The sequence below is a fragment of the Lacerta agilis genome, chromosome 3, assembly GCF_009819535.1.
Source record: "Lacerta agilis isolate rLacAgi1 chromosome 3, rLacAgi1.pri, whole genome shotgun sequence".
NCBI lineage: Eukaryota > Metazoa > Chordata > Lepidosauria > Squamata > Lacertidae > Lacerta > Lacerta agilis.
This window is the reverse complement of record NC_046314.1, coordinates 100,179,241-100,201,053: the sequence shown is the minus strand read 5'-3', so window position 1 is coordinate 100,201,053 and position 21,813 is coordinate 100,179,241. Positions and strand designations below refer to the sequence as shown.

Sequence of the window (21,813 nt, the reverse complement as noted above, 5' to 3'; positions counted from 1 at the left end):
GCTAAAAAAAGAAATTTAGCCACCTGGGAGGCTGTATTTCTTGTGGCATTGTTCAGTAAGTTTAAAACCTGTCTTTCTCTGGATAGAAAGCTAAATTGACGTACAAGTGGAGCTATAAGGTTTTGCCTGAGTTCTACATAGAGAGGACAAGTCAGAAGAATATGTTTGGTAGACTCAACCATGCCCATAGTACAATGACAGGTTCTCTGGATGTGTGGAACTCCCTTGTACCTTCCCCGCAATACCGCAGAATCAAGGGCGTTTAGTCTAGCTGCTGTAAGGAGTCTGCGGTATTCCACGTAGTGGATTTCTGTGAGATAAGGGGCTGGTGTCATTTGATATATCTGGTCCCCTAGAAACATCCCTGTGCTCTGTCCTCTTGTCTGGCAATATCACTCAATCTCCGGAAGATTGCAGTTCTAGCTTGATTGTATGTCATAGACTCCAGGTAGAGGTGTGACAATCCACAGGACTGAACCTCTTTTATGACCTCCCTTTCCCACAATGACTGGAAATCATCCCTCAATGTCAAGGGGGCAATGCCCACTGGCTTAAAACAAAGCTTGAGCCATAGCCAAAGCCTCGTCTTCAAGGCCACATATCGTAGAGCTTGCCAGCCGACCTCAAGTCTCATAGCCGCGCCGGCCACCAAGGGGGGGATCCTAAGGATGGCTCTAAGAAAGTGCCCACCAAAAGAAGAGGGAGGACTTTCATTTGGAAAAGTCTCAAGGCAACTTTCACTGATTGAGCCTGGCTTTTAGCATATAGAGATCTAATCTGTGTACCGGCTTTAGATGCATTAGCAGTTATATAGTCTCTATGGGCCAGAAAAGATCTGTTTGATTGAATTATTTGTCCCAGATATTTAAAGCAGTTAACCTGCTCTAGGGAAATCCCGTTCATCGACCATAGGTGGAGTTTCAGTCGGGCGGAGAAGACCATAATCTTGGTCTTGGTATAGTTTGGTTGAAGCTCATGTTGTTCACAGTATTCATAGAACTTGTAGCATTCTCCTCAGCCCAATAGGGGATCTAGCTAGGAGTGCGGCATCATCCGCATACAGAACATAATTTCATATTTGGTTTCATTATGTGTAGGCCTGCCACTGTCAAAATTATTCAATTCTTAGATAATTTCACGTAATGCCAATTCTGGTTTTGATAACATGAGAGCTATGTCACTGGCAAAGAAAGGATAAAAGTATGCATTGTACGTTGTTGTTTTTTACACTTTTTACATTCGCGCGGGTGGCGCTGGGGAGGTGGCACTGTGGGTTAAACCACATAGCCTAGGGCTTGCCAATCAGAGGGTCAGTGGTTCGAAACCCCGCGACGGGGTGAGCTCCCATTGCTTGGTCCCTGCTCCTGCCAACCTAGCAGTTTGAAAGCATGTCAAAGTGCAAGTACCTGTAGATAAATAGGTACCAAGCTCCAGCGGGAAGGTAAATAGTGTTTCCATGCGCTGCTCTGGTTTGCCAGAAGCAGCTTAATCATGCTGGCCACATGACCTGGAAGCTGGCTCCCTTGGCCAATAAAGCGAGATGTGCACCGCAACCCCTAAGTCATCCACGACTGGACCTAATGGTCAGGGGTCCCTTTACCTTTTTACATTCACATTGTTTCTACCGGTAATTACTATTACCAATGTTTCAATAGACAAGGCAAATGAAAGTGGGGACAAAGGGCATATTTAACCAGTTTGTTAAAATGCCTGTATACAGCTTAGCATACTGGTTTAACAGGCTAATTGGACAATATGATTCCACTAGGTCAAGGTTTTTCCTCAACTTTCAGTAGTACTGTTGTTTTAGATTGATGCCTGGAATGCAGTGGAAGTTCCCCTGAAAGAAGTTCATTCAACAACTGGCTAGATGGGGATATACCCGGTAATTCATTGTAAAAATGTTTAAAGAATGCTCCTGTAAAACCGTCACCTCCCAGTACTTTGTATCCTTTTAGTTTTTTAAAATAGTCATTTGCACTTCCTCCAATTCAATAGATTTATTCAAAGACTACATTTCTAACTGTAGTAAACGAAGTTTAGTTTAATATTCATTGATAGCAAACAAAGATGCTGACAGTGGACTGTATAAGTCCAAATAAGATGTCTTAAATAATTCAGATGTGTCTTTTTCTTAGTATTGAAAAATGCCAAATATTTGTGTAGCACTCTTCTAAGGGCAACCTTTTTAAAAAATCTGATCAGCTTGCATTTTAGAGTTTTTGTTTCCAAAGTTACAGTATTTTTGTTTTAGATATAAAATGTTAACCTCTACCCTAAAGGACTCTAGAGCAGACAATTTGGCTTCCACTTTTTCTCCACTTACCTCCCAAAATTGGGAGCTTTACAACAATTCTGTGAGTTAAGTCAATATTGTGAAACACCCCCTGCCCCCACTGTTTATGGGGGAAATAAGACTGAGAACGTGCCCATGGCCACCTAGTAAGTTCATGGCAGAAGCAAAATTCAAGTATGAGTCTTGATTCAAGCTCAGTTCCTTTGCCACTAAACTAGTAGTTCAGTAGTAGACCAATACACTCATTACATTTCATAATTTCAAGCACTGTTAGAAACTCATATATAAGCTAATCGCCAAATGGCACCTTAAACCCATATTATGTTTGCCACAATGGTATGTCTAGGCACCCTTTTTGCAGTGGCAGTTATTATTAATTTATTTTCTGTACTGCTTTATATTTTAAAGAAAAAAATTCAAAGTGGTTTACAAAACATTAGAACATCAAATAAAACAATCCAGAATAAAACAAATGCAAACTGCAAGGAAAATATTTCAGATCCTTCTCTAAGTGGCATTTTGCTTTCCTCATATTTATTTACCTACTTAATTTATACAGCTGCCCCATAGCAGAAGAACCCTAGAAGCAAGTGTGATTTAGTGATTAGAATAATAACATTTAATATAACCAAAATAAAAGTAACATAATGACTCGTATCACTTATGTGAATGTAGTCAATAAATATCTGAACTGTGAAAATAAAACACAACTTTCATTCGTCTCACAAAAGCATTTGCCCTAACCTCACAGCTGTGACTTTCACTAACATAACTGTGCGTGTGGGACCTGCAATTAATGTTGCAGTGCGGAAGGCAGCTTTGCAGGATTTTAATCAGTCATGTCATTTTCCAGAATAATCCATTGAATCCCCACCCACACTGTTTTTCCATTTTCCCTTCCTCCCCAGACACTCAGTATTGTGTTGCAAATGAACATACTCAGTCTTCACTGAATTCTCCTCCATGTCTTTCCCCCTTTTGTTTTTCACTTCTGAAAAAACACAGGCCCCTCCCAAATCCACTGATACCTTCCTTGTATGTGGATGCTGCTACACAAGGATTCATACTCAAAGGATGAATTCACTATTATGTATCTTATACTTTGGCAATCACTCGTAGTCGAGTAAGATTGTCTTCCATGAACACGGTCTTAACAGTGAGTCCGTAAGTGACTGAGGAGGCCAATTCTGAATCCACACATCCTTCCACAGTGAGGACATTGGTGGAGGAGGGAGTTGATCATGGTGAGGGTTTGCCAAACGTGCCTTCCTCTTAGCACATTTCTCCCTTTCGTCCTGAGTTCAAGTGTCTTCAAAATCCATGACGCCTTTGGTAAAGGCTGTTCTCCAATTGGAGTACTCGCAGGCCAATGTTTCCCAATTGTCTGTGTTTAGATTACATTTATATGTATGTATGTATGTATGTATGTATGTATGTATGTATGTGTGTATATATATATATATATATATATATACACACACACACACACACACACACACACACACACACACACAGTGCCCCACATTTATTTATAAAAAATATTTATATACCGTTGTATCATAATAATATATCACAGTGGTTTGCAACAATATAAAAACACAAAGCCAAATTATAAAATCATTAAAAATTAAAAAAATTAAAAACAAGTTAAAAACGAAAAGAAATTGAAAACAAACATAAATGGACCATTGTGTGTGGGGGGGGAGGTGTAGTATTAATTGCCTGCACAGGCATAGCAGAATATAAAGGTTTTCAGCAGGCTTTTAAAAGTTGGCACAGAATGTGCCTGCTGAATCTGCAGGAGGCACAGGGGCAGAGAGTGGAAAAAAGTTATTTTCTTTTGCCACACCCACACAAAGTAAGGGAAGAACTGCTCATCACCTCCCTCCAATAAGTCCCCTAGAGCTGTCTCCTACACGGAGACAGGGATCATGGCCAGCACATAGAAACCCTACAACATGCTATCCTTACCTGATAAAACGGACTATGGTAGTGTAAATAAGGATATGTATCCTATCAGCCTGATGCATAGGCATCAATTACAGTTCTGGGAACAGATGCAACCTGGCTTCTGCTGTCCCACAAAGCATTGGCGCTGCATGTTCATCAGAAAAGAAAGACCAAATATTGGCAACTTCTGGCTTTTTTTTTTTTTTTAAAGGCAAGATTTTGGCCACTGAAAGTTTACCACTTTGTTTACTATCAGTCAACAGGTGGCCATTTTTCTAAAATGATCAATGTTCTAGATGTGTGATCACTGAAATTACACCACTGCAGAGACGTAACAACAATTATATGAAGAATAAGCAGGGAAGAAAAGGGCAGCCAGCACAGGGTGAGGGGAGGAACTCTCTCAGACAAGAATATTATTACTTCAATAATTTAGCATTAACTTTTTGGGGGGGAAACAGTATTTTCCACACAGAGTCTACTGTGATCAGAGCTGTAAGTGCCAATATGACAATGCTTTAATTCTTTGTCAGATACCATCTTTCAACAAAGTTCCTCACCTGTGATGTAATTTCAGAAAATAATAAAACAATTATTCTTAAGATCTTTTCCAAAAAGCAATGTTTTTTTTTATTTCTATAAGGAAAGTTTTCCTTGAATTCCACTACTAAATAAAAACTGATTATCAGCCTGTATCTATTGGATGAGCTGCAATGATGTCACAGAAGCGAGAAATAGCTACAACTGTTGTTTCAATCTATAAGAATGAGAACTCAGTAAGTGCTATGTGCACTCAAAGCAATGTTTCAGAATTCTATGCTAGGGGTTGAATTCTATCAACCAAGATAGAAACCTGACAACTGTGAATAGCCTTTTAGTGCCTATGTGACCTCTTCCCAAAAGCTATCAGGACAAATGTTGATAACAGAACTAGCAGAAGCTATTTAAAACAAAAAAAATAAAAAATTCTTTCCAGTAGCACCTTAGAGACCAACTAAGTTTGTTCAACTAAGCTATTTATTTATTTATTTATTTATTTATTTATTTATCTAAAATATTTAAAGCCAGACTCTTAATCCAAGAATTCAGAAGGTAGCTGACAGAATCACAACTATCTTCAATCAGCCCCCTCCCCCACTTGAAGGTTTTCTGCTTCCATGGAAGTGCATACACCTCAAGTTATATTCTGCTCTGGACGAGAAAGCTGTGCATGAGTCACTGAAATAATGTTTTTTGTACTGCTATATTTAAGTTTCCTAGGTTGTAATCTGCTATGGTTAAAATAAAAAACAGGTGGGCAGAGTCAAGAGGGTCATTCAGCCTGCAAGCAAAGCATAGCAGAACTCTTGATGACCTCTTTATTGAGAGCAATAATTTGAGAGCAAGTATGTTCTAGTTCACTCATCTACTACTTGACAATAAAGTGCAATCAGGCTGCAATCCTATGCATACTTAACTGGGAGCAAGCCCCACTGATAATAGTTGAACTGCTGAGAAACAAGTATAGGATTGCACAGCAAGAATGTTCATTCGAGTACTTTGTTGTTGTTTTTAAAAAAAGCCTCCCAAATACAGTACCTATAGTGCATCCGCTAGCTTCATAACATACAATATACCAACTACTGTAGTTTAAAAACAAACAAACAAAATGGACATATCCACATCAGTAGAAAATGGGAAAGTTTATAATCAAGGCAAAACAACATGAAATTTGTTCCAATTGCCTTAGGCAGCAGACTCACATTGTCTCCTAGTGCCAGGCAGGGGAGAAATCAAGGAGCTATCAATTAGCTGCTGAAAAGGTCAACTACTTAAAACAGAGTATAGCTGGAAAGATACCATCTAAGATAACTTTCAAACCAATCTGAAAAATTGCCCTGAGACTACAAGTGATGAGCAACCCCACATTCATCTTCATGACTTATTTATTTTATAAGCAAATAGCAGTAAGAGGAGGTTGGAATCAGGAGCAGAGTACGGATGGGGAGGAGCTGTGAAGTTCTTTTTTTGCTTGCTGGTTTAAGAAATCACTACCCTTCTGGCTTCTGCCTCACTTTCAAGGAGGAGGAAGAGGAAAGAATACAGACACCCCTAATATTTTTGCTCACAAGAAGAACGGGGGCTATGGAGCTAATTCTGAGAAGAAAAACGCTTGCAATGGAAAGTATTAAACAGTCTTGTCACCCTCAACTTTCAAAATTCTGCATCTCTCTCTCTCTCTCTCTCTCTAAAAAGGATTCCTCCACCCAATAGGTAAAGGTAAAGGACCCCTGGACGGTTAAGGCCGGTCAAAGGCTCGCTTTGCAAGTTGAGGGAGCCGGTGTTTGTCCACAGACAGCTCTCCGGATCCATCTACTTGTACTGGTGTGCTTTCAAACTGCTAGGTTGGCAGAAGCTGGGACAGAGCAACGGGAGCTCACCATTGTCACACAAATTTGAATGGCCAACCTTCTGATTGGCAAGCCCAAGAGGCTCAGTGGTTTAGACCACAGTGCCACCCGCATCCCTCCCAATAGAAATGCGCATCACATGTAGCTTGCCTTTGTTGTTGTTCAGTCATTCAGTCGTGTCTGACTCTTCGTGACCCCATGGACCAGAGCATGCCAGGCACGCCTATCCTTCACTGCCTCTCTTTAAGCTTGCCTTAAACTAGTCTTTTTATACTGTAATGCTATACCTAATTAACAGGAAGTAAGCCTCACTGGACACAATGGGTTTACCTCCAAGAAGACACTAGGATGGCTGGGTGAGGTCTTTTGGAAGGAGGGTTAAGAAAACTTTGAAGACTGAATGCCATTCAGTGCAGATGTCAGTACCATTAAATTCATGTAAGAGCATACCAACTGCAACCAGAGAGTACTTACTTAATGAGACCATCAGATTAATGGAGTGAGGGCGGGCATTGATCAGGTTTTTTTAAAGTGCCCCATGGGAAGTACTGGGATAAACTATAAACACATCCTCCCACAGTTTCTGGGCGGAATTGATCACGGTGTGGATTTGCCAAGCGTGCCTTCCTCTTAGCACGTTTCTCCCTTGAGTCCTGAGTTCAAGTGTCTTCAAAGCCCATGACACCTTTGGTAAAGGCTGTTCTCCAATTGGAGCGCTCGCAGGCAAGTGTTTCCCAATTGTTGGTGTTTATACTTCATTTTTTAAAGATTTGCCTTGAGACAGTCTTTAAACCTTTTGTTGACCACCAGCATTACGCTTTCCATTTTTAAGTTCGGAATAGAGTAGTTGCTTTGGAAGACGATCATCAGGCATCCGCACAACATGACTAGTCCAACCAAGTTGATGTTGAAGAATCATTGCTTCAACACTGGTGATCTTTGCTTCTTCCAGTACACTGGTATTAGTTCACCTGTCTTCCCAAGTGATGTGCAATTTTTTTCGGAGACATCGTTGATGGAATCTTTCGATGAGTTGGAGATGGCGTTTATAAGTGGTCCATGTTTCACAAGCATACAGTAAGGTTGGTAGTACAATAGCTTTGTAAACAAGCATTTTGGTTTCCCTGCCAATGTCCTGGTCCTCAAACACTCTGCATTTCAATCAGGAGAAAGCCGCACTTGCAGAGCTCAGGCGATGCTGGATTTCAGCATCAATGTTGGCCCTTGTGGAAAGATAACTGCCCAGGTAGGAGAAGTGATCAACATTTTCCAACCTTACACCAGTGAGTTGGATTTGTGGTGCTGCAGAGGGGTTATTCATGTTCCAAAGTTGAATTGTCTTTTATGACCGCTGGGTGATGACCCTACTGGCCACGGTAATTCAGTCATGGAAAAAGGGAGTCAGACTATGTTTAGGGCACCTTTTCTAGGGGCGAGCTGAGTGGATCCTAAAAAGGGCTGCTCAGTCATGGATACAGCTACCGAGCTGCTCAACTGCCTCGTTCCTTAAGTCAGAACGACTGAATCAGTATCTACCACCCATGTGGCGGTTCATGACTAGGGGCTTCCAGATTTCACGATCCTGCCCCCATTACCATTTGCCAATCGCCATGGGACTTTTGGGGTTTGGGTTTGGGTTGGGTTTTTGGAAGACACCTGTGTGTGAATTTGTTTATGTGTGTAGATCAGTGCACGCTGACCAACACACAGTCTTCGCAGTAAGGTTCTGTTCCGATGGCATGAGTAGTCACGACAACCAGTAAATTCTTATCTGCTGCAGACTTCATCCACCTTCACAGCCGTTGTAACATACCGCTTGTTCTCATCCACCTGTTCTGCCATTGAGGAGTTCTTGGATCATTCTTTGTCTAGCTCCTTTCCTTTGACCTTACCGCCTTGGGTGACCCTGCTGGGAGTACGAGATTCCCAACGGCTTTGCTCACAAGGGTCATAGGAACATGCAAGCCCACTCACCACGACAAGGTGATGATCCAGTGAGTGAATACCCTATCAGTGGTTCCCCTGTAGATCAGAAGCACAACTCGTGTCATTAAGAAGTCATGCCTTAGGCATAGTGGGCCCCACTCTATAAACTCCCTTCCATTAGGAATCAGGCAGAGATGGTCTGTGTTAAGTTTCAGATACCAGGCTAAACCCATTTTATTTCACAAGGAGTTTTTACTATGATTTTCTCTTTCATGATGCTAGATATGCAAAAAATGAGTATGGGTATTCAAAGACAGACTTGCTAGTAAAACTTGGTGATCCAGCAACTTTTGTGATCATATGGAAGACTTGTGAAAAGCCTACAATTTTTAGTCTAGTGGCTTTTGTGGAGTGAAACAAACTGTAGACTTGGGGGGGGGGGAAATATTAGCCCACTATAGAACTGGCAGAGGTGATTTCAGAACCACTGGCAGTAATCTTTGAGAATTCCTGGAGAACAGGCGAAGTGCCAGCAGACTGGAGGAGGGCAAATGTTGTCCCTATTTTCTAAAAGGGGGAAAGAGAGGACCCAAACAATTACCACCCAGTCAGCCTGACATCAATACCAGGAAAGATTCTAGAGCAGATCATTAAGCAATCGGTCTGTGAGCAACTAGAAAGGAATGCTGTGATAACTAAAAGTCAGCATGGGTTTCTGAAAAATAAGTCATGTCAGACTAACCTGATCTCATTTTTTGACAGAATTACAAGCCTGGTAGATGAAGGGAATGCTGTGGATATAGCCTATCTTGATTTCAGCAAGGCCTTTGACAAGGTGCCCCATGATGTTCTTGTAAAGAAGCTGGTAAAATGTGGGCTAGACAATGCTACCATTCAGTGGATTTGTAACTGGCTGACTGACCGAACCCAAAGGGTGCTCATCAATGGCTCCTCTTCATCCTGGAGAGATGTGACTAGTGGGGTGCCACAGGGTTCTGTCTTGGGCCCAGTCTTATTCAACATCTTCATCAATGACTTGGATGATGGGCTTGAGGGCATCCTGATCAAGTTTGCAGATGACACCAAATTGGGAGGGGTGGCTAATACCCCAGAGGACAGGATCACACTTCAAAATGACCTTAACAGATTAGACAACTGGGGGCCAAAGCAAACAAGATGAATTTTAACAAGGAGAAATGTAAAGTACTACACTTGGGCAAAAAAAAATGAAAGGCACAAATACAGGATGGGTGACACCTGGCTTGAGAGCAGTACATGTGAAAAGGATCTAGGAGTCTTGGTAGACCACAAACTTGACATGAGTCAACAGTGTGATGCAGCAGCTAAAAAAGCCAATGCAATTCTGGGCTGCATCAATAGGAGTATAGCGTCTAGATCAAGGGAAGTAATAGTACCACTATATTCTGCTCTGGTCAGACCTCACCTGGAATACTATGTCCAGTTCTGGGCACCACAGTTCAAGAAGGATACTGACAAGCTGGAACGTGTCCAGAAGAGGGCAACCAAAATGGTCAAAGGCCTGGAAACAATGCCTTATGAGGAATGGCTTAGGGAGCTGGGTATGTTTAGCCTAGAGAAGGTTAAGGGGTTATATGATAGCCATGTTCAAATATATAAAAGGATGTCATATAGAGGAGGGGGTTGTTTTCTGCTGCTCCAGAGAAGCGGACACGGAGCAATGGATTCAAACTACAAGAAAGACGATTCCACCTAAACATTAGGAAGAACTTCCTGACAGTGAGAGCTGTTCGGCAGTGGAATTTGCTACCAAGGAGTGTGGTGGAGTCTCCTTCTTTGGAGGTCTTCAAACAGGTTTGACAGCCATCTGTCAGCAATGTTTTGATGGTGTTTCCTGCTTGGCAGGGGGTTGGACTGGATGGCCCTTGTGGTCTCTTCCAACTCTATGATTCTATGATTCTATTTTTACTAGCCTGCCTGCCCACAGTTTACCTGTATTAGTCATTTGTGGGCTGAAAGCAAAAATATTATGCTTTTCTAAAGCTTAATTCTTACTTATCACAGCATGATGGCCAGACTACTGCCTATTTAGAAGCCTACTGGTAATTTATAGTTTAAGCCTTGCACCCCCAATCCTATACATGTTTACAGAGAAATCCGACAGGATCCCACTCCCAGGCTAGTGCTTATAAGTATTTTTCAAACACATAAATGTGAAAAGCTTTCAAACAGCTGCTTCCAAATCAGTCAACTATTTTCATTTTTTAAAAACCCACTACCCGATCATGAAAAAATTCATAGTTTTGGAGGAGGGGTTCCTTATCAAAAACTGCATTACAGTATTTTAAATTTGACAGAAGATAAATTTTCTTCTTAAGAATATATTTTGGCACTGTAGTGAATCAACAGCATTTACATGGGGACAAGATTTCTGGAAGAACTCACCTGCTGGGAGAATACCCGTATAGTTTACTTGATTAAACCAGCTAAGATTACATTAGAACTTGCTACTGATTCTATCATACTCTGTGTATAGAAAGAGATGCTGCACTTCTTAATATAATTGAACTAGAGTTATTTACGGTACCTAAAATTTCTTTTTTAAAGATCAGACATACATCTATTTATTACTGATTTATTGTTTATATGGCTCCCTTTAACAAAACTTTCTGGGCAGCTTGTAACAAAAATAATCACATGAAAATAAAAATCTATGCCCAGAATGCAGATAAGAAAGCTTTGCTAAGGAGCATTATGGAAATTTAAAACCAAGCAAACCAGAGCAATTTGCCCTGAGAAGTTATAGACGCCCTTTCTCTTGAGGTTTCTAAGAGCATATTGGGTTTTAATCTGTTAAAGTATGGCTTAAACCTCCATTCTTATTGCAAAGAGTTGAATAGATGACCTGGAAATATGGGGTTTTACATGGTTTCATTCAAATACTGTACTGAAGCTGCTGTTCAATTAAGTAGAATAGTTTTCTTATGTAGCTAGAAATTTACTTGAACACTGGGACCAGTAACAGTACACACTATTGTTAGTTAATATATTTGAAAGTGCTGAGCAACTCAAATGAAAACCTTATATTAAAGCTGGATGTTTAACTTTCATTTTTCCATTCCCTCAATTCCCCTTCTATGTTCTCATCCCCTCAGTCCCTTTACTTTCCCCCCCACCCACCCCTTTTCTTTCTTTTCACATTTGCTGCGTGAGCAGCTTTCTCGGTCATGCCGGAGCCAAAAATTTCTAAATTGCCCAAAGGTTATAGAGTGGCACAGCCTCTTTTGGGCATCGGTACATAAGATATATATTAAAAACTGCAGTGGACTTGGCACACCAGAATTCCAGGTTGACCCAAAATATAGCATTTGTCACCCTGAGTTTTAATCAGAGTAAACCTAGTGGACCTAACTTAGTAATGTTCATTAATTTCAGTGGTCTATTCTGAGCAAAACGTAAGTTGAATACTACCCTCCAGACTACTGCTGCAGTCACTGCATTACTAAAATTAAAATGTATTCAATTCAAAATAAATCACTTTTTAAAGAACATACATCTTCTATAAGTGACTTAATTTAGGCCTAGCGCTCAACTGAGTTAATAACCATTACTACCAAAATGAAGCCTGTACATAAAATATTAATTGGTGTTACTTGGCAACTATGCATTACATAACAGTTACCCATAAAGAGAGACTCGGTTAAATAAACTGAAGACCTATCCCATAGAAGTCAAGAATACTGGACCAGCTCTTCCATTTTGATTGGAAGAGTCATTCCACGCCAAATCACCTGATTTTAATAGTCAACCGTGCTCTCACGACTCAGATTTTCTTCCTTTTTTGTAGATACCTATGAGATAAGCTCAAAATAATATTTTAAGATTTTTTGGTCCAAAACTGGGCACAGGAGAATTTGTTGAAAATTTTGATTTTCATGTGATTTAGGCTAATTGAATTTCTGCGGTGTAGAAAAAACCTCCTGTTTCACTTATTTTTCAACTAATTGGGCTTATTTTGGTATCAAAATAAAGCTAATTGTGGTCTCTTTCAAAATAAGGTATAAAAATGGTCTTAAGTGCCACAGAAAAGGGTCACTGACCATTCAAAGTGAATTTTTGTCATTTTATTCCCGGTAGGTTTGATAAGCCATAGCACGCAAACCACAACTAACACATGTTTAATACTTTTGTTGTAGAATTGGCTAACCATGTACTTGTTATGTTTTAAAAATAAGAAGGGTGTTTTTGTGGTTATAAAATAGATTTTGAAGTACATTTTTTACAATTTTTATTTATTTATTTTTGTACAGGTTTAAGGTCTCTTTGAGCCTGAAATAACTCACACATTCTTGAGAATAGTTTAAATTGTACCCCTTATGTTACAATGTCATCTGATATATTTTAAAAATTAAGTTTTATTGATTATTTAATAAAAACAAAATACGTCTCAGAGCCCTTGTTCATTTTATTGTGTAAAACACTCCTGCAATGATATGGTCAAAGCTATTTTATTTCCCATACATGTAATATGGTCAATGATGCTGGTGATATATAATATTGGATTTTACAATTTAATATTCAACCAAATAACACAATGTAACGTTTGTCATATAAACAAAAAAGAAAAATAAACAAACCTCCCCATGACTTCCATCAACTTCCCCTTCTGGTTCTTTAAATATGACTTCTGCTTAATTTTTGTCATATTTTTATGATCATATACCTCAATATACTTAAATTCTTTTCATTTTTATACCAAATTTTCTTTCATAATTACATCTTGCACTGAATTACATTCCATATTATTATTTCCTGACCTTTAAACTTATTTTCTTACTTGTAAGTGTTTAATCAAACCCTGCCAGTGAGTCTATTTCTTTACAATATTTCTGTAGATACATCATAAATGGTTCCCAGTCTTTTTTAAAGTCTTCATTATCATTGTCTGAGTTTTCCCGTGAGTTTCCCCATTTCTGCATATTCTATGTATAAATTTTTATTGCGGTCCAAAGACCTGTAGAACAATTTCAGAACAAAATACAATTGAGACAGCCAACCATGCAAGATAGAGAAACCGAGGTGGTCATTTTGTTTCATCTCAAACATGATGATCTTTGATTCTTATAACTTCTGAAAGAAACTTTGCCACGCCAGTGTAATATCATTAGACCTATCATCCAAAATATAATTAATATGGACCAAAAAAATCTTAAAAGATTATTTTGAGCTTAGCTCATAGGTATCTACACATAATTTTTTTTGAAGAAAATCTGAGTTGTGAGAGCCCATGGCACCAGGTGATTTGTCGTGGAATGACCTGGAAGAAAGAACTGTAACAACCAGTCCTAATGAATCCAATTACTTGGGTTGTCCAACAGTCACTGGAAAAGCTGCCTGCTTCATATAGTATTACCAAGGCAGTCTAAATGTTTGTTAGTTTCAGCATCTTTTTTAAAATAAGGAAAATACAATTTAAAGATGCAGGTTTGCCATGTTGCACCTATTTAGGCATAACAATTTCAATGGCACTAACAACTAACCAAGCATGACCGGATGTTCCTGCCTTTATTTTCGATAATCCAAACTTCTGATTACTCAGTAGTGTAAGTCAAACCAAAAAGTATAAAACACTGTTTGAAATGCCAACAGAGGTCAACTAAACAAGTAGGACAAGTAATAGTGAATGTTTGTTTTAAAAAAGGTAGGAAAAGAGAAAGTTGCAAGGCCATTTCCAAAGCCAAAAAAGGACATGGAGGAAAGCATCCAGAATAGGAATGAAAAAAGACAACACAAAGTGGTTTGAGGCTTTGCTTCATGGCAAGTGACAAAAATATGAGCATATACGGTGCCATGTTATCTGGCCCTGTAAAATAGGCATTTTAGGTAAATTAACACAAAATCCACATACCTGTTTTAGAGGGAAATGCTTTACTCAATGGAATTTGCTTCAAAGTGTGCACTGGATTTGTGGCTTTAAACTATCAGCAGTTTACTTTTTAGAAGGCCTTACAGCTTGATCCAAATGCAAAGTCAGAATGAGCATGAACAGAAATACTGGCCTTAGGACTTCAAAATTAACATTTTGGTTTGGAAATTTATGCTGCGGCTCAAGATGATAATGTGTGGTATATGTCCCTGCTCAATGAGTACAAATGTTCTAGACCCTAATATGAAATTGTTTTCTAAACATCTCTCTTTAATAGGACTTTTAACAGAATAGTCCTAGTCATATCTACTCAGAAGTAATCCATGGGACTAACTCCCAGATAAATGGGGTTAGCATTGCAGCATAACTTTCTAGGAAGAAGTATGGTTAGGAGCCACAAACTCACACAGAATTTAAAGTAACAATGCAGAGTAAATAGTTTAGAGACGCCTTTCTCAACACAGTGCCATTCAGATATTCTGAACTACAGTTGCCATCATCCCTGGCCATTGGCCACACTGGCTGGAATTGAGCCTGGAGCATTTGGAAGACACTGCATTGGAGAAGGGTGATTTAGAGAATCAGCATTGATTCTGCTTCTTTTAAAATACACAGTCTACTTCTGACAAACTGAGGATCATGAAATAAGACAATTCAGCAGTGAAGGACTTAGGAACGAGCAAAGTAGAAATGTAGCAAGTGCACCCAAGCCAGCTGTCGGTGCAACTTCTGCAACCCAAACGTCTGCTAATAACAAACTGCTGATTACCAGGTAAATGTAAATGTAAATCCCACACTGGCTTTAAGCACTATTATCAAAGTTTGTAACTACTCTCAGGATCACATTTTGTGTCCAATTAGTGGCTAGTGTGTTGGCTGTGGGTTCAAATCCCTTCTCAGCCATGAAGAGACATGAACTTTGCTTGCCACATACTGATAAAAGACATCAACAGATCTAACCCAAAATGTTGTTACAAGGCTGACTAGGCTTAAAATATTAGGTGGGCTATAGAAAGGATTTAATAGCAAAGTTTCAATGTTACAGCTGAACTAAACCTGAAACTTTCAGTCAGAATGTTTTGATGAGAACAGCCAAACACTGACAACTCATAGTTGGTCTCTAAGGTGCTACTGGAAGGATTTTTTTATTTTTTATTTTGCTTTGACTAACAACTCATGTCCTTTAAATTTCTATCCAGCTAGCACAAAACTACCCAAAACTATTAACAGAATAGTTTTAGTATTTGGAGTGAAAATCGGTTACATGACCATAAAAGGACAGCAGTGTAGACTTACTTGCCTGACCTCAATAAATTTAAATACAGTATATCAAGTGCCAAGCCACTGAACACATCTCTTCCTCAGAATTACCTGGCCTTCTAGGAAATACTGTTTTTAATTCTGAAAGGAAAATAATCTGAAACACTTTGCATACAACTTGTCGAATGTTATATAAAACAACTGCATTGAATTCTCTACAATGTTTCTAGGACTAATTCAGCACTAGTCTCCAGCTACATACATGTGGTAAACAGAGAGAACAAAGGGAAACAATGTGATTTCTACTGTGTTAAGTATTCATAAGGCTCCCAGCAACCTAGTTAATTTAGAGAATGCCCAGCTCTATTCCCCTTTGGCAGCTTTAATGAAAAACTATGTCAATACTAAACACTCACAAATTGAAAGATATTCACAGGAAGGTGGTCTACAACACGTTTCACTATGACAGATTCCTCCTCTTCTTCAGGGGGTCTTCATTCAAGAATATGTAATGTCCTAAATTTATTGTGACACACTGGTGTATATAAAAAATTAAGGATATTAGAAGTGTTCCACAAATCTACAGATATTACTGTCTATGAGCAACTTTCGTTTGCAATTTATGAAATTTTGTAGAACATTCCAGCACTCACACGAAGAATTTCGTGACTGAAGTCTTAGTGACTAAAAAGCCGGATGTGTTTTTGCACAAATGGGCATTTCCTCCGGGCACTTCCACATTGCTCTATTTCACTGTCCTACAGGTGACCCAGAATGAACAATTTATTTTGCATGGTAATCTGCAAGAAAAGCAATCATCATGCTCCTCATTAAGAGTTCAGGTTGTCTTGAGGTTAAAGCATTTCCTGGATATTTTTATCCTAGAAATATCATGCATAATGTTCCCTTCTGATTATGCCTGTGAAGCCATCTTGTGTGAAAGAGACCTAAAACCAAAGTCAGTATTGTATGCATATACACTACAAAGATAAAATTGAACTAGGAAAGCTATTTTGCTTGACTAAACACTGTGTCTTAAGGCAAAGGTTTTATAATGGAACGTATTTCCTGACACAACATTTTTACTTATTTCTTTCTTAAGGCCAATGTACACTTAAACCCTAGAAAGTCACTGCTAGTCAGCAGCAGACAATAGTCAGTGAGATGGACAAATGCTCTGATAGTTTAAGGCAGGTTCATGTGTCCATATGCAAGTGTGTCACAATGAAATCAATGAACCTGCTTCCGAGTAAATATATTGGTTTATAAGGCTCTGAGCAATTAGATCTAGACATCAGGCATAATCATATACAGTACATAACTGGTTTCCAAACCCAAGGCTGCAATTCTATTTTTAGTTGTGTTGTGTTTTACATCATTATTTTATGTTTGCAATATTTTAATGCATTCTGAAATACCTTGGAAGAAGGCCTATGAATAAAAAAATAACTGATTGATTAAATGGGGGGGGGGCGGAGAGAACACACCTACCGGTACTTCAGAAGGTTTATTTTTACTAAAAAATAAGACGTATCCAATACACACACCTGGCAACATGACCAAGAGTACTTCAGATTAAACATTTATTTTTGCTGCAAGTGCTGTGGCATTTAGAAGACATAATCAAACAGAAGAATTATATTCTCCTATCACATAGTTAGTAAACTGGTTATAAATTTGTATTTCATCACACTTTATTGCTCATGTTAAACTGAGATTACTGTACATGCTAACTCACTTTAAAAGTTCACATAATACTGGGTAGAGTTATTTATTTATGTTTTAATTCATATACCACCCTATACACAGAGGTCTCAGGGCGGTTTACAGAATAAAATCATAATATAAAACCATGAAATACATAATCAAAAGAAAAACACCAACAACCCAGTAACCCCCCTACAAAAAAAACCACATTTTAAAAGGGCATAGTACAAAAAAGTTGCATTAAGCATTAATATAGCAGTCTTTAATACAGCACCATGTACAAAGAACTTGAACACAACAACTCTGTCATTCTCACAATACTACCCTACTCTGAGGTATGGTGTGCTATCAATCTTACAGATAATGGGACAGATTGAACGAAGTGACTTATCCAAGACTGCTTCTAGCAGGACAAATTTTGTACAGGCAGTACTATAATACAAACTGCATGTATTATACCCATAATACAATACTGTATTTATACATGTATTATACCCATAATACTATAATACAAACTGCATGTATTATACCCATTCCCTCCACCCTTCTGAGTAATACCCCTCCCCACCCTCTCACTATATACAGGTATAAGGGTCTGGTGACTTCTGTTTCAGTGTATCTGAAGAAGTGTGCATGCACATGAAAGCTCACACCAAGAACAAACTTAGTTGGTCTCTAAGGTGCTACTGGAAGGATTTTTATTTTTATTTTTTATTGTTTTGACTACGGCAGACCAACACGGCTACCTACCTGCATGTAGTGGTGTGCAACAATCACAGACCCATGCCATTGAAAATGGCTGCAGCCTCCCCATTCAAGTTCATACACATCCAGTTTGTTATATTTAATCACTGTATACACACATTTCTATATGCACATTTCTCCCTACACCGCAGGGCTTAGGGGCACAAAATCCATCACATCTGAAGTCACCTTCAGTCTATCCATGGCTGAGAAGAATACAATAGAAGACCAATCCTGTCAAGCACAGAACCACAATAGGGAGCAACTAGATCTCAGTGCCAAAGCCCATGCTTTTTGTGTACAGTACTAAAGTGCTGGCTAAATAATCTCAGCAAACCTGGGAAAGGGACAAATTCTCCAAGCTGCTGCTAGACTAAATAAGAAATCTGGGCTTGACAGGGTAATAGCTTTAACCAGTATAAACCAGCTCCTTACATTTGGGTGGATTTTTCATTCCTTTGTACTATCTACTCATTACAACCATTTCTTACATACCCTACTACTTGATAACAATATTATATATTGAGTTATCAGTTGCAATGATTGTTAACTCATCTAATGCAGTATCTGAACAAGTCAATAAGGCTTGGGGTGATTTTAAGTAAAGAACAGGCTACTATTAACGATGGAATGGGCACCTATCCACTGCAGGACCCACCCCTGGAACAACCATAACCACCTCTGGGGAAAGCGTGCTACCAGCTCTGAAGAAACTGGCTGGAGTACACTTGCCGATATTGAATTTCAAAGCAAGGAAAACCTGGACATTTATAGGAGAGTCCTAAGAAAACCGTACTAACGAGTCCTGCTTAAATCTTGACATGCATCTGACTGCAACTCACTCCCACACCAACCGCGCAGATCAAGGCTTCAGAGGCCACAAAAATAACGGCCACCCCCACCTACCACCAATAAATATAATACAAAAACGGACTCGTCAGTCAGCAAAACGGAGGAAAGGATATTTGTGCAGTTCCGCCCACCCCAGCTTACGTCTTCCTCCAGCCCCTTCGTGCTCAAGACCAGAGGCAGCAAGGCGGCAATTTCACATTAAGCCCCCTCCTCACCTTTCAAACTTGCAAAACGAATGAATGAAAGGCGGCGTTCTGCAGTATAAAGTTTATCTTTCATGGCCACGGTACAGTCAGGAGAATTATGCCCCTTAAGCTGCAAAGCCTTTGCATTTTTTAATTTGGGGGGGCGGGCGGGGGCATGTTTTGCCCACTTCCCTCCCGTCCCGTTACCATTTCCCTGCGGGGGCGGGAAGTGGCAGCCCAGGCATGTCGCCCTCTCAAAGGCAGGGCCTTGCTGAGGGGAAGGGTGGGTTGTTGGGCCGGCCGGTCAGGCCTCCCCGCTCCCTCTTCTCCTCTCTCGGCGACCCCCCTACCTTCGCCCTCGGTCTAGTCCGCCCAGCCGGGCTCACCTACTAAGCGGCGGCTCAGGGCCGTTGGAGGCGGCCGCGGAGGCTGGCGGTGCTGGAAGGCCGGCGCATCTCTCTGCCTCCTCCTCAGCGCCGCGCCGGCTCCCTCCTGGGTCCTAGCATCACCCCGGAGCGCGCTCGGCCTGTCGCAGAGGCGGCAGCGGCGGCGGCAGCAGAGCGGAGCCCCCTCCCCTCACGCGGCCTGCGAAACGGCTCTTGCCTCAGGCCCAGCCAGGCAGCCACCGAGCGAGCGAGCGAGCGAGCCGAGAGACACTGTAGAGGAGGAGGAGGATGGGGCTGGGGAGACGGGGGGGCGGGCGAAAGGGTGGAGTGACGGCGCCGAAGCCAATCGCAACGAAAGGGCAGCCTCGCGTCCCCCGGCCAACCGTTAAGCTCGGCTGAGGCGGGGAGCAGGCCTGGAGAGAAACGTAGCAACGCGGCCTTCTCGATGTCCCCTTGATTAGAAGCGAGGCAGCCAATCCCCGATCGTGGGAATAAGTAATATGCAAACCACGCCCACTCCTCCCTCCCTCCCTTTCTCTCTCTCTTAATCGTGCTCTCTCTCTCCCCCACTGACCATGTAGGCTGAGGGCAGATTGCCCGGGCAGTAAGACGGGTGTCGCTTCAGCGCCCATTTTGGAATGGGGCACGGCTGACCGGAAGGACGGTGATATTTTTATTTTTTTAGGAGAAACGGTTTCCTTCATGCACGGATGGTTACGAAGGAGTAAGCCTCGTAAATGACTTGTTTAATAAACCTGAAAGCGTAACACTGCCCTCTTGGAGGGGCCCGGGAAGTCTTGCAGAAATCGTTGGCATATCCCATGGTGCACTGCGACGGGGAAAGTGAAATGAAACGATTCCGGCGATAGTTTTTTCCCCCCAGTTCTTGGCAGCGGGAAGACCGCGTTTTGTGGGAACGGGGTCTTGCTTTATTAAGGGGACGACTACGTGGTAAACGAGCAGTTACCGTGCGAAACTGCCATAATGCAATGTTTCCCAAACTTGGGTCTCCAAATGATTTCGGACTACAACTCCCATCATCCCTCGCTAGCAGGTCCAGTAGTCAGGGATGATGGGAATTGTAGTCCAAAAAATCTGGATAACCCAAGTTCGGGAAACGCTGCACAAGCGACCTTCATTCTTAGGGAGACACCCGCAAATATCTACTGGGGTAGTTGGCAAATGGGATGGAGGACATTCCTTTGTAGGACTTCCCCAATTTTTGGAAGCCAGAGAGTGGGCCATGCCTTGTTCTAACAGGAAATAGAAGTTTATTAACATGTAGTAAGAAAGCGGTGGTATCAATCCGTGCTCCTGGAAACACACAAAAAAATTGTAACAAGGACACAGTGAGGAAACTAAGCTATTCGATGTCCCTGGGTGAATGTGTGACTATAAAGAACGTAAATAATGAAAAAGGAAGCTAAGCACCCCCGGCTACGTAAGAAGTCTTTGCAATGGCCCGTCTAGTACCGCTCTCTCCTCCATGAATTAGACTAATCCTCTTTTAAAGCCATCCAAATTGGTGGGCATCGCGGGTTCTGCTGGCAAGAGGGCCGGTCCTCGAAGGCCCTTTCTGGGCAGCGGAGGAAGTGCAGCCTCGGTGGGTGAATAAACAAGTATTGTTGCAATATTAAAATATGCATTAGAAATACACAGATTGTAGGGTACGTTGTAATAATGACCTGCTAGGATTACGGGGAAGCGATCGAAGTTTTAATTCGCACGTTTGCTCTAAAGCAAGCTCCTCTACATCCGGCGAGTCTAACATCCACCTAACTGCGGATCGGGCCCACTGCGGGGAGGTGCCTTTACTTCCTTACCCCATTCCCACCCACGCGTCTCCTCGGACCTGCGCAGAGGGTCGCAGAGGCTAATTTGCATTGCCCACGATTCCTTGCCCGCCCCGTGAAGGGGGGGAGGAAACCACCAATGATAATCTTCATCTGGAGATTTCTTTCACGCTTGCGAACAGCTGGGCCATATTCTGCTTCCGTGGCTCCTGGATTCAATGTGCAATGAGCAATTTCGGATACGAATCACCATAACATCAAGAAGAGTCGCGGGTTCTGTAGCCATGTTCGCAAAGAAAATGTTCCCGATGTATGAGTGGGACGTTATGTCCAGTTTGGATGGGCTTTTATCCTTAATTTTTGGAGGCCCAATGGCGGGCCACCAATGGTCGTAAAAGGTAGAGCAGAGCTTTCTAAAC

The 21,813-nt window shown here is 41.0% G+C and overlaps 1 protein-coding gene across 2 annotated transcripts in view; it reads right to left on the bottom strand.

Moving 5' to 3' along the window:
- Positions 1 to 19,826, bottom strand: part of SOCS5 (suppressor of cytokine signaling 5) — a 28,945-nt gene extending 9,119 nt beyond the window's left edge. The window contains exon 1 of one of the 2 annotated variants that reach the window (XM_033144916.1): positions 19,566 to 19,826. The gene's annotated coding sequence lies outside the window, so the exon portion shown is untranslated. The remainder of the gene's footprint in view (positions 1 to 19,565) is intronic. The other variant, XM_033144915.1, reaches the window with a different exon arrangement.
- Positions 19,827 to 21,813: the final 1,987 nt, after the last annotated feature.